General features: G+C 37.5%; 1 protein-coding gene across 1 annotated transcript in view; it reads left to right on the top strand.

Moving 5' to 3' along the window:
- Positions 1–1,627: 1,627 nt before the first annotated feature.
- ccdc120a (coiled-coil domain containing 120a) overlaps positions 1,628–10,174 on the top strand; it is a 50,308-nt gene continuing 41,761 nt past the window's right edge. The window contains exon 1 of the mRNA XM_058785266.1: positions 1,628–1,829. The gene's annotated coding sequence lies outside the window, so the exon portion shown is untranslated. The remainder of the gene's footprint in view (positions 1,830–10,174) is intronic.

The raw sequence follows: 10,174 nt of genomic DNA, 5'->3' as shown, positions 1-10,174 counted from the left end.
TATGCTCTCAACTTATTTCTACAGTATTCCACCAGAGGGCCTCATTCTCTTAATTTAGTGGTGCATGTAGATACAGCAGATGCTTATGAATGGATCGTTTTGAGGCGATGCTCCTCTTTTTTTTTCTTCTTCTTTCTTCAGGGACTTTACAGTTTCTACTATGGAAGACAAAAATGTATATTTCTATATTTGCTGTGACTCTTGGAGACACCTGCAGTCAGTTCCTATGGGTTAAGCAGAGAGAGAGAGAGACTCATTCATGGTGTTGTGCATCGATCTGAATGAGCTGCTTTGTTTCCATACGGAAGTGAGAGGAAAGTGACCCCAGTGGCCTTCCATCTAATATCTGGCTTTCGCATTCAGTCACAGTCTGATAATCATATCCTCCTATTTTAGCATGTGTGCTTTCAATGGATCTTCCAGTTACAGAGTGAGCTTACCAGTTACTGTCAAATATAGAAAAAGTTGCATTAAAAGAGGCTCGATTTTGTAATTGCATAATTATATTTTCGTATTCTTTTAAATTATTATTTTGTATTACGTCTCGGGTACAGCTTTTGAATTTTTGTGCAGGATTTCAGGCCTGTGTCGAGAACGAAAACCATTAACGAATCAAACTCAAGCAGATATATTGAATGGGAAGCTGATTTATCCTCCGATTCATAATCTCCAACAAGGCTTTATGGATTATGCCTGCGGTTTAACCCTTGAGATGCCAGAGAGGGTAATCAGGCACCAAACTCAGAATTAATAACACAGCTGATGCATAACAATTTACAGCTTCATTGTGCTTTTTTGACATCTCTGTTTTGGTAGGAACGTTATTACACACACACACACACACACACACACATATATATATATATATATATATATATATATATAAATTATTACACTTAATTTATTATAATATAAAATAATATACATAGGCTAATATTTATATTTATTATATTTAGGACTAATTTATTATGCTATATAATTTAATATTTTATATAGGCTATATATATATATATATCATGTTGGCACATTTTATAGTAGGCAATGTCTTGTGATATTGTTATGATAAACATGAATATTAAATATTTTCTCATTTGTAATTAGAGTATATATATATAAATTATTACACTTAATTTATAATATAAAATATTATACATAGGCTAATATTTATATTTATTATATTTATGACTAATTTATTATGCTATATAATTTAATATTTTATATAGGCTAAGGCTATACATTTTATTTATGACTGATTTATGCTATATAATTTAATATTTTATATAGGCTAAGGCTATACATTTTATAGTAGGCAATGTCTTGTGATATTGTGTTATGATAAACATATGAATATTAAATATTTTCTCGTTTGTAATTATAGTATGATGGTCTTTATTTAAATATTGGTTTAATTCAATAAAATAAAGATTAAAAGTTTTTTGTATACATTTTATATATATATATTTATATAGACATTAGACAATAGATATTCACTGTTTGTTTTCCAGTGTTTCCAGTACTGTGGCGCTGAACGGGTTAAACGAGACACAAGCCACTAAATGTGGATGAAATGTGATTGGTTTGGTCCCTGTGTGTAGATCAAGTCGGGATAAAATCTCCAGCCCTTGCAGATGGAGGGAGTAGAGGGGCTGGCATTACAGCATGCTGTGTAAACACAGGGGTGTGTGTTGAAGAACAGGCGATGATCATCATGATCTGGGATCGATGAGCAGAAGACAGTCATGCAGCTCAGAGAAGGACTAAAGACGCTCTGGAGATGCTCGTGAGATGATGCAGAGGGACGCACGTGGATGACTCCAGCATCCTCTCAGGTATTTAAAAACGGGCAGATAAAGATACAGATGTTGTGATCGCGAGGCGCTTCGACTGAACAGCTGCATTGATCGGCTGTTGCATTGAGGAGCTGCTCTGTTTGCATGCAGCACATGGTCTGCAGTGCAAAACAAACACGTTTAAGAATGAATTCCGCGATAGTGTGCTGTTATTTACACGCGCGCTGTGTGCAGAAATGTAAAGTTTTATTGTTTTGCGTGCGTTATTTCGGCAGCAAGGTCTGAATTTGTGAATGTTTGAGTAGGCTACTTATGCAGTTGACATTTATATTGTGGCTCTGGTTTTTAAGTGATTTTTAATTCATATATTAATTTTTTGAACATTATTATCGTGCTGTATAAGTCTGACCACTGATCTCAGTGCTTGGAGATGTGAGTGTCCTCGACTCCTCGCCCAGATTTACGCGCAGGATCAGGTGCATTAATGGGGTCACACATGCACCTCAGCGAGTTAATTATTGGATTAATTAATGGGGAGTTGTGTTTGCTCATTATGTTAATGTGCTAGAGTAAAAGTGTAACTTGATGTGTGCAGTTTTTGGACATGGACAAGCGTGGGAATGTTCCGTTGCTCCTGTGCGGAGTCTTGGGCGTGTTCAATTTTCATCCGCACTTACTTTTCAGCGTTATTGTTTTTTTCCCTCCCAGGCCATGGTTATTAAATCTCAGCTAATAATGCGACCTACAAGCTATTGCAGACTCCATTCAAACTTTATTTTGAAGATAATTTCAGTAGCTGTCTATTTTTTATTTATTTTTATTTTGTTTTGTGAGTAGTTCTGTGACTATTTTGATTTGCAGATAAGTATTGTGAATATTAGTTGTTATTTTAGTAATTTTACATTTGGCTATTTCAGAGTCTCTCAATTAAATTGAGACTGGTCTTTATTTGAATCAAGAACATGATTAGCCATATTGATGCAAGGGTGTAGAATTTAGGGAGATGTCCCTATAGCAATAAGTTTGATCAAACAATTAAATATATGTGTCTGTAGACACTAATACAATCAGACACAACAATAATTTCTCAAATATTTATTACAATATTGCCTACTGATAAATGTAACATTCATTTCAATAGTATGAGATGACTGGATGCTTTCAACTGATTCCCTATTGAACTCCTAATGGAGTGTTTTCACTAGTTACCTGAATATATTCGTAGACTTGGGTTGGATGTTTCTTTGGAATGGAAATATGTATATCTTATTTAATCCTTTTTCGCTTATTTCAGTTATCATAAACCTAGCGAGCTAAGCCTGTAGCAGTAGGCTACTGACAGTGTAAACATGGCTGAAGATGCAAAAGAGGAACAGACAAATCGAATCAATGAGTCATTTACTCTGGAACCGCTGCGAATGACGGTGCGTTACAAACGGGATATATCGCCCTCTGAAGGGCACTTTGGAGTGAAAACAATCATGGCCGCCATACTGAAGGGTCGTTCCAAACTGAAGTGCTTAAAACTAGCCACTTCACAGGGCCCTTCAGAATGAAGGATTTCGAAGGGTTCAACTGGGGCACTTCAAGAAACAGTTGTTTGGTCCCCTACACCCTTCAACCCTTCAAAGCTCTCACTCTGGAGGGTAAACCCTTTGAAGGGATTAGGGCATAGAGATGAGCTCTCCGAGTGGAAAGCAGGGTGAGACTGATTAAAACTCTGACTTCGATCATTCAGTTCAAGCGATTCACTAGCAAAAGTGCCATTCATTTTCGAATTGCGAATTTTTAAAAAGCACATAACGCTTTTCGAAACTCCGAATCTGTTAAATAATTGCATTGCAAAATGATTCTGGTCGGGACTTCAAAGTGCTTATCGCGAATCATTTGAAAGAGGGTTCATGAATCTTTTGATTTAGATAGGATTTCGGGGCGGGTCTGAAGTCCTGATCTGAAACGATGGTTTGTGAATCAGTAGGTGTGTTCGACTTGAAGCAGCGCTGCACAGAATGATCAGTGTATGACATCAAAGTACCGCGAGAGCGATAAGAGAGCAGACGGATCCTTATGCTTTCGAATCGCTCTTGCGCTATTTTGACGTCATACACTGATCATTCTGCACAGCGCCGCTTCAAGTCGAACACACCTAGTATTAAGATCGGGACTATGGAGTACAGATCGCGAATCATTGGATAAGAACTTTGGAGTGGAATTCGTGAATTTCCTGATTCATATCAGAGCGTGGATCACAAATAATTTGATTGAGATCGGAACTTCACATATGGCAAATCCTTTGATTTAGATCGAAACATCGGAGCTGAATTTTGTTTATTCAGATCGGCACTTCGGAGCTGTTCCTGAATAATTTCGCGAATTGAAGGATTCACGATCCGTGCTCAGAATCCTGGGCTGCGTTCCACTCCACTTTTAAACAAGCACTTGCGAACTTCCCTAAGCACTTCCCCTCGGGGGAAGTTCTGACTTCTGTTTCAGATCTGACTTCTGTGTGGGTTTGTGAATCTTTTGATTCAGATCGGATTTCGGAGTGGGTTCGTGAACCTTTTGATTCAGATCGGACTTCTGTGTGGGATTGTGAATCTTTTGATTCAGATCGGACTTCGGAACGGGTTCGTGAACCTTTTGATTCAGATCGGACTTCTGTGTGGGATTGTGAATCTTTTGATTCAGATCGGACTTCGGAACGGGTTCGTGAACCTTTTGATTCAGATCGGACTTCTGTGTGGGATTGTGAATCTTTTGATTCAGATCGGACTTCGGAACGGGTTCGTGAACCTTTTGATTCAGATCGGACTTCTGTGTGGGATTGTGAATCTTTTGATTCAGATCGGACTTCGGAACGGGTTCGTGAACCTTTTGATTCAGATCGGACTTCTGTGTGGGTTTGTGAACCTTTTGATTCAGATCGGACTTCTGTGTGGGTTTGTGAACCTTTTGATTCAGATCGGGACTTCAGAGGGCGTATCGCAAATCTTTTTTCTAATTTCTTTTTATCAAACAGGACAGAACATCAAACCATAAAGGCGGTACAGTTATAAAAACGAAAGAAAGAAGTATACACAAATAAATAATAAAAAAATTAACTGTGGTTTTACTATAGTAGCCTAAAAGTGTATTAACCATGTTTTTTTACAGCCACAATTTTACTACAAAAACCACTATATGGTTAGTGTAGCAAAACCATGGTTAATTTGTGGTTACCATGGCATAATAACCATGTTTTTTTTCACCCTGGAGGACACAGGTGGAATAAAGAGATGCAGTTTTTTCACTGCGGACTGACAGAACTTTTGATAGTTTCCATATACTTGTCTAGATCAAAAGAGAGGTTTAGAGCCAGGATTATGTATGTGAAATTTAGCTAGCAGGAAACAGAAATTAAGTTAAATACATTTTGATTGGTCTTCCTTTGCCTCTGTTTAACCATTTTATTCAAAGGTTAGTATAATGTTGTATAATGGTGATTTTTGACTCACCCAAGTGACTTTCACTAAAATTATTTGTTCACTGATTGATTTAGTGACCCTTTCTATCATACAGTATTTGTATTATGATACTACATGTGAGTGGGTCTAAACCTAAACACTACTCTTTGGCTGCCTTGCAAGTACTGCTATTTGCTCCTGGAAATATCCTTTTAAACATAATTCCCAGCTGTGAGTTTAAAGTTCCTCATTGAAACTGAATGTGAATGTTCTCTGTACAAAACTGCAAGCATTTGCACATATTTGTGAATATATCTGGAAGCTGTTTTGCTGGATCACTCTCATATCAGTGATAACCCAGTTAAAGGGTTTCAGAAATTAAATCTGAAACTAAAAACTCAACTGTATTTATGAAACATACAATTAGACCTGATATTTCTCCAAGATATTTTGCCTCACTTTTATGATGCAAACACTCACTATAACATAAATATTTGAAGTCTCTCTCTGTCTCAGATCTCTAAAACACTGCCATGTGAAAGTAATATTATCACTAGACGTCTAATAATGTCTAACGTCTCCTCCTTTAGTTGGAGGAGCCAAGGAGCCAAAATCTTAGCCCATTATCCTCTTTACAGATCAAAAGTGTAATCAGAGGATTACGCTGAACTGGAGAGAAAGAGAGCAGCTCTGAATGTGCAAACTGGGTTACACCGCTGTAGGGGTGAAAAGGTCTTGCCGAGTATAATTCTGCTAACCTATATTAAAAGGAGCGCTCACACTAATCTGTCTCTTCCTGACCTTATGAGAGGGGTGTGTGTGGATCCGTGGAGCTGGTGAACTGATTATGTGGGCCAAACGCGTGGGTGAGGTCTGGCAGAGGTCTGGTTTTAGCTCCGTTTTGTGTTGGGATGGGTTATTTGGTGTATGTTTGGCTAATCTAGCGCAGAGGATGCTGGAGGCTTTCAAGGACAGGTGGATTTGCAAAAATGGGGCATTTATATGAGGCCATGTGAGGATACAAGGAGAACAGACAAGAATAGACTAGATCCTCCCATTCTCTCGAGAAAAAGTTGATGCTTGCCTGTGCAAATCTCTCAGGAACAGTGCTGACGTGTTCTGGGTGGTTGCCAGGGTGTTGTTATGCGGTTGATGGGAGTTTTCTAGGTGGTTTCTAGGGTGTTGCTATGCTGTTGCTAGGAGTGTTCTGAGTGGTTACCAGGGTGTTGCTATGTCGTTGCTAGGACTATTCAGGGTGGTTTCTAGGGTGTTGCTATGCTTTTGCTAGAGTGTTCTGAGTGGTTACCAGGGTGTTGCTATGCCATTGCTAGGAGTGTTTAGGCTGTGTGTTGCTATGCTGTTGCTGGGAGTGTTCAGGGTGGTTGCCAGGGTGTTGTTATGCTGTTGCTGGGAGTGTTCAGGGTGGTTTCTAGGGTGTTGCTATGCCATTGCGTGAGTGTTCAGGGTGGTTTCTACACTCTAAAAAATGCTGGGTTAAATATGGACAGTTTTTTATTAACATGTATTGTTTTTACCCAGCGGTTGGGTTACTGCCCAGAAGGTTGGGTTAAACATTTAATCTAACTGCTGGTTGAAAACAACCCAGCATGTGTTCTGTCCAATATTTACCCAGCACTGGGTTGTATTTAACCCAGCATTTTTTAGAGTGTAGGGTGTTGCTATGCCATTGCATGAGTGTTCAGGGTGGTTTCTAGGGTGTTGCTATGCTGTTGCTAGGAGTGTTCAGGGTGGTTTCTAGGGTGTTGCTATGCTATTGCTGGTAGTATTCAGGGTGGTTTCTAGGGTGTTGCTATGCCATTGCTCGAGTGTTCAGGGTGGTTGCCAGGGTGTTGCTATGCCATTGCTAGAGTGTTCTGGGTGTGTTGCTATGCCATTGCTAGAGTGTTCTGGGTGTGTTGCCAGGGTGTTGTTATGTCATTGCTAGAGTGTTCCGAGTGATTGTCACAGTGTTGCTATGTTGTTGCTAGGAGTGTTGAACCTTATTGTAAAGTGTTAAGTTGTAACTTAAATCTTACACGGTCAGTTTTCTTTTGCTGAGCCAATTAGTTAAAAATTTATTGGCACAGACATTTGAAGAAAAACTTATCTCCACCACATCAGCAAAGTTTAAGCATGTTAACGTTATAGTTTGCCCAAAAATAAAAATACTGGCATCATTTATTGGCAAATACTCACACTTGTGTCATTTCAAACATCTATGACTTTCTTTATTTGAATTTCATTTTTCAAAATATCCTTTTTGTTCCACAGAAGAAATAAATTCATACTGTTTCAGCATTAGCATTTACATAAACTGTTTCTGACTTAAGACTTAGGGTTAATGGTTTGTTCAAATCCCTAACCCTAAGAGCAACAGGAAAAGTAATGCTTGCTTTAACACTTATGTCTAAGAGAAACAGAAAAAAAAAAATCTATAGACAGACAAAGAAAAGTTAAAAGTAGAAATCAGAGGTGAGGAGAGAATGAGTTTGTGTGTGGAGTATAATTGCAGCAGTCTCAACCTCTCATTGTCTAATTAGACATTCAGAGCAGAGCAGCTTGTGTTACTGGAGGCTCAGGGAATATTTTCAAGAGAGTCTAAATCAAAGTGGCCTCTATCCCTGTCTCATCCCTTTCCTAGCCAACACACCGGCCAGGATGTGCTATAGGAAAGAGTGTGGGTTGCTTTGTGCATAATAAAGAGTTTCCTGAAGTGAAGGTGTGTAGCTTATCACTTAGAAAATGTGCTTTCAAAGTCCCTAGAGGTCAAACTATAAGGACACACAAGAACTTTTAAAGGAATAGTTCACCCAAAAATGAAAATTTCCTGAAACTTTACATATCCCCAGGCCATCCAAGATGTAAATTTGTTGCTTCATCAAAACTGATTTGGAGAAATGTAGCATTGCATCACTTGCTCACCAATGGATCCTCTGCAGTGAATGGGTGCCATCAGAATGAGAGTCCAAACACCTGATAAAAACATCCCATAATCCACATGTAATCTACACAACTCCAATCCATCAATTAATGTCTTGTGAAGCCAAAAGCTGCACCTTCAAAAGAAACAAGTGCATCATTAAAGTGTTTTTAACTTTAAACCATTGTGTCTGGTCAAGATACGACTCCATAATCCATACTAACACTTCCTCAAGTATGAAAATCTGTCCCTGTTGTCCTCTCACATCAAAATCCAACATATATGTTTTGAACTGTTTTCTTGCTAACAGTGCTTGATCTGTGCATATTTCTCCCCTTAATCCGGAAAGACAACTTTTTCACCAAAAACAAAGCAATATTATGGTTAGAGGACTAGAGCCCGAGGCAGTAGTTTGAAGTTAAAAACATATTAATGATGAATTTGTTTCTTACAAACATGCAGCTTTTAGACATGCAGACGTAATTGATGGACTGGAGTCATGTGGATTACTTGTGGATTATTAATGTTTTTATCAGCTGTCTGGCTCTCATTCTGACGGCACCCATTCAAGCATGGAATTCATTCTGCTGAGACTCACGCTGTGCTGCTGCGCTGTTATTGAAATATGAAGGCTTATGAGTGATCTGAAAAGAAAAGAACACCTAAACCCCGCAAAGGTTATGAAACGAATTACACAAATATTTGTCATACCTTCCGAAGAACAATAAATACACCTTTGGTCTCCTGTGAGGTTGAGAGAAAGAGAGAGGTATGGTAATGTGAAACAGCTCTAGGGAATCGGACAGTATGAAAACAGGTCATGCTGATCCAAGAAACCTCATACAGAAAGTAGATTATCAGTTAGAATGGATGAGCTCTGCTTCAAGTGATGGTGATGGAAGATGCTGTTTTTAACAAGAAATTAAAGATAACTTATAAATTAGAGCATTTAAATGTGATAAAGTTCATGACGTGGTCTTTAGTCAGGGTGGAGGGCATGTTCGTTCGTTCGTTCATACATTCATTTATGCCTTCTACCTTTATTTATTTATTGATTTGTTTGTTCCCTTTACTATTTATTTATGTATGTATTTATTTATGAATAACTTCTGCATTATTTGTTCGTTCCTGAACTTTTATTATTTTTTAATTATTTATTTTGATATATTTGTTTATTTAAATATGCTTTCTAACTTGTTTATTTTGTTTGTTCACTCTATCATTTATTTATTCATTCATTTTTCTTCCTTTTTTATTTGTTTGTTTGTTTATGTGAAGTGATAGTTCACCTAAAATTAGGTTTGAAAAAAAAGGTATATTTTGTATGAAAATGTTATGCTGTTTCTGTCCATGCAGTGAAAGTTATTAAGGTCCAATAAAACCAAAATCTTGTTTGGAATAACATGAGGGTGCATTAATGATAACAGAATTTTCAATTTTAGCTCATTTTTAACATAAATGAAAACAAGACTGTAAGAGACAAACCTACGTACAACCTGTTCAGTTGGTTTTACTTTTGTGTTTGTGTGGTGTTGATTGTTTAGCCTGCAAAATGTTGAAAATATGACTTTAAAAATGTACAAAATACAGCCTTGTTTTCATTCACATCAAGTAAATATGATGGCAACACTACGGAGATCAAGAGATAACGTTCATATTTACACTAAATCTCAATCAACAGATTTAAAACATCTTTGCTGATATCGATTGCTCATCTTAATAATAATAATCTCAATAAGTCAAACGGATTCACACAGACATATAAGATCCTCTTAGACTGTGGTAACATACATGAATATCAGTGCTGTGAGATGAATTTTTAATGAGGCTGGTGTGTACTTGGCATAAAATCACTTGCCTTGCCTTACTTGCATATATATATATATATATATTCAGTCTTATTAGCTGATAAGTGGCAACATTCCCATGTAGGTCGGAACGAGATTTCTTTTGAAAAAAGACCCTGTTATCTTCTCAAGACTTTTAAAGGAGACCTCAAACAATGCATCAAATTATTTCAA

This window comes from Onychostoma macrolepis, chromosome 08 (assembly GCF_012432095.1).
Source record: "Onychostoma macrolepis isolate SWU-2019 chromosome 08, ASM1243209v1, whole genome shotgun sequence".
Classification (NCBI taxonomy): domain Eukaryota; kingdom Metazoa; phylum Chordata; class Actinopteri; order Cypriniformes; family Cyprinidae; genus Onychostoma; species Onychostoma macrolepis.
This window is presented reverse-complemented; position numbering and strand designations above follow the sequence as displayed.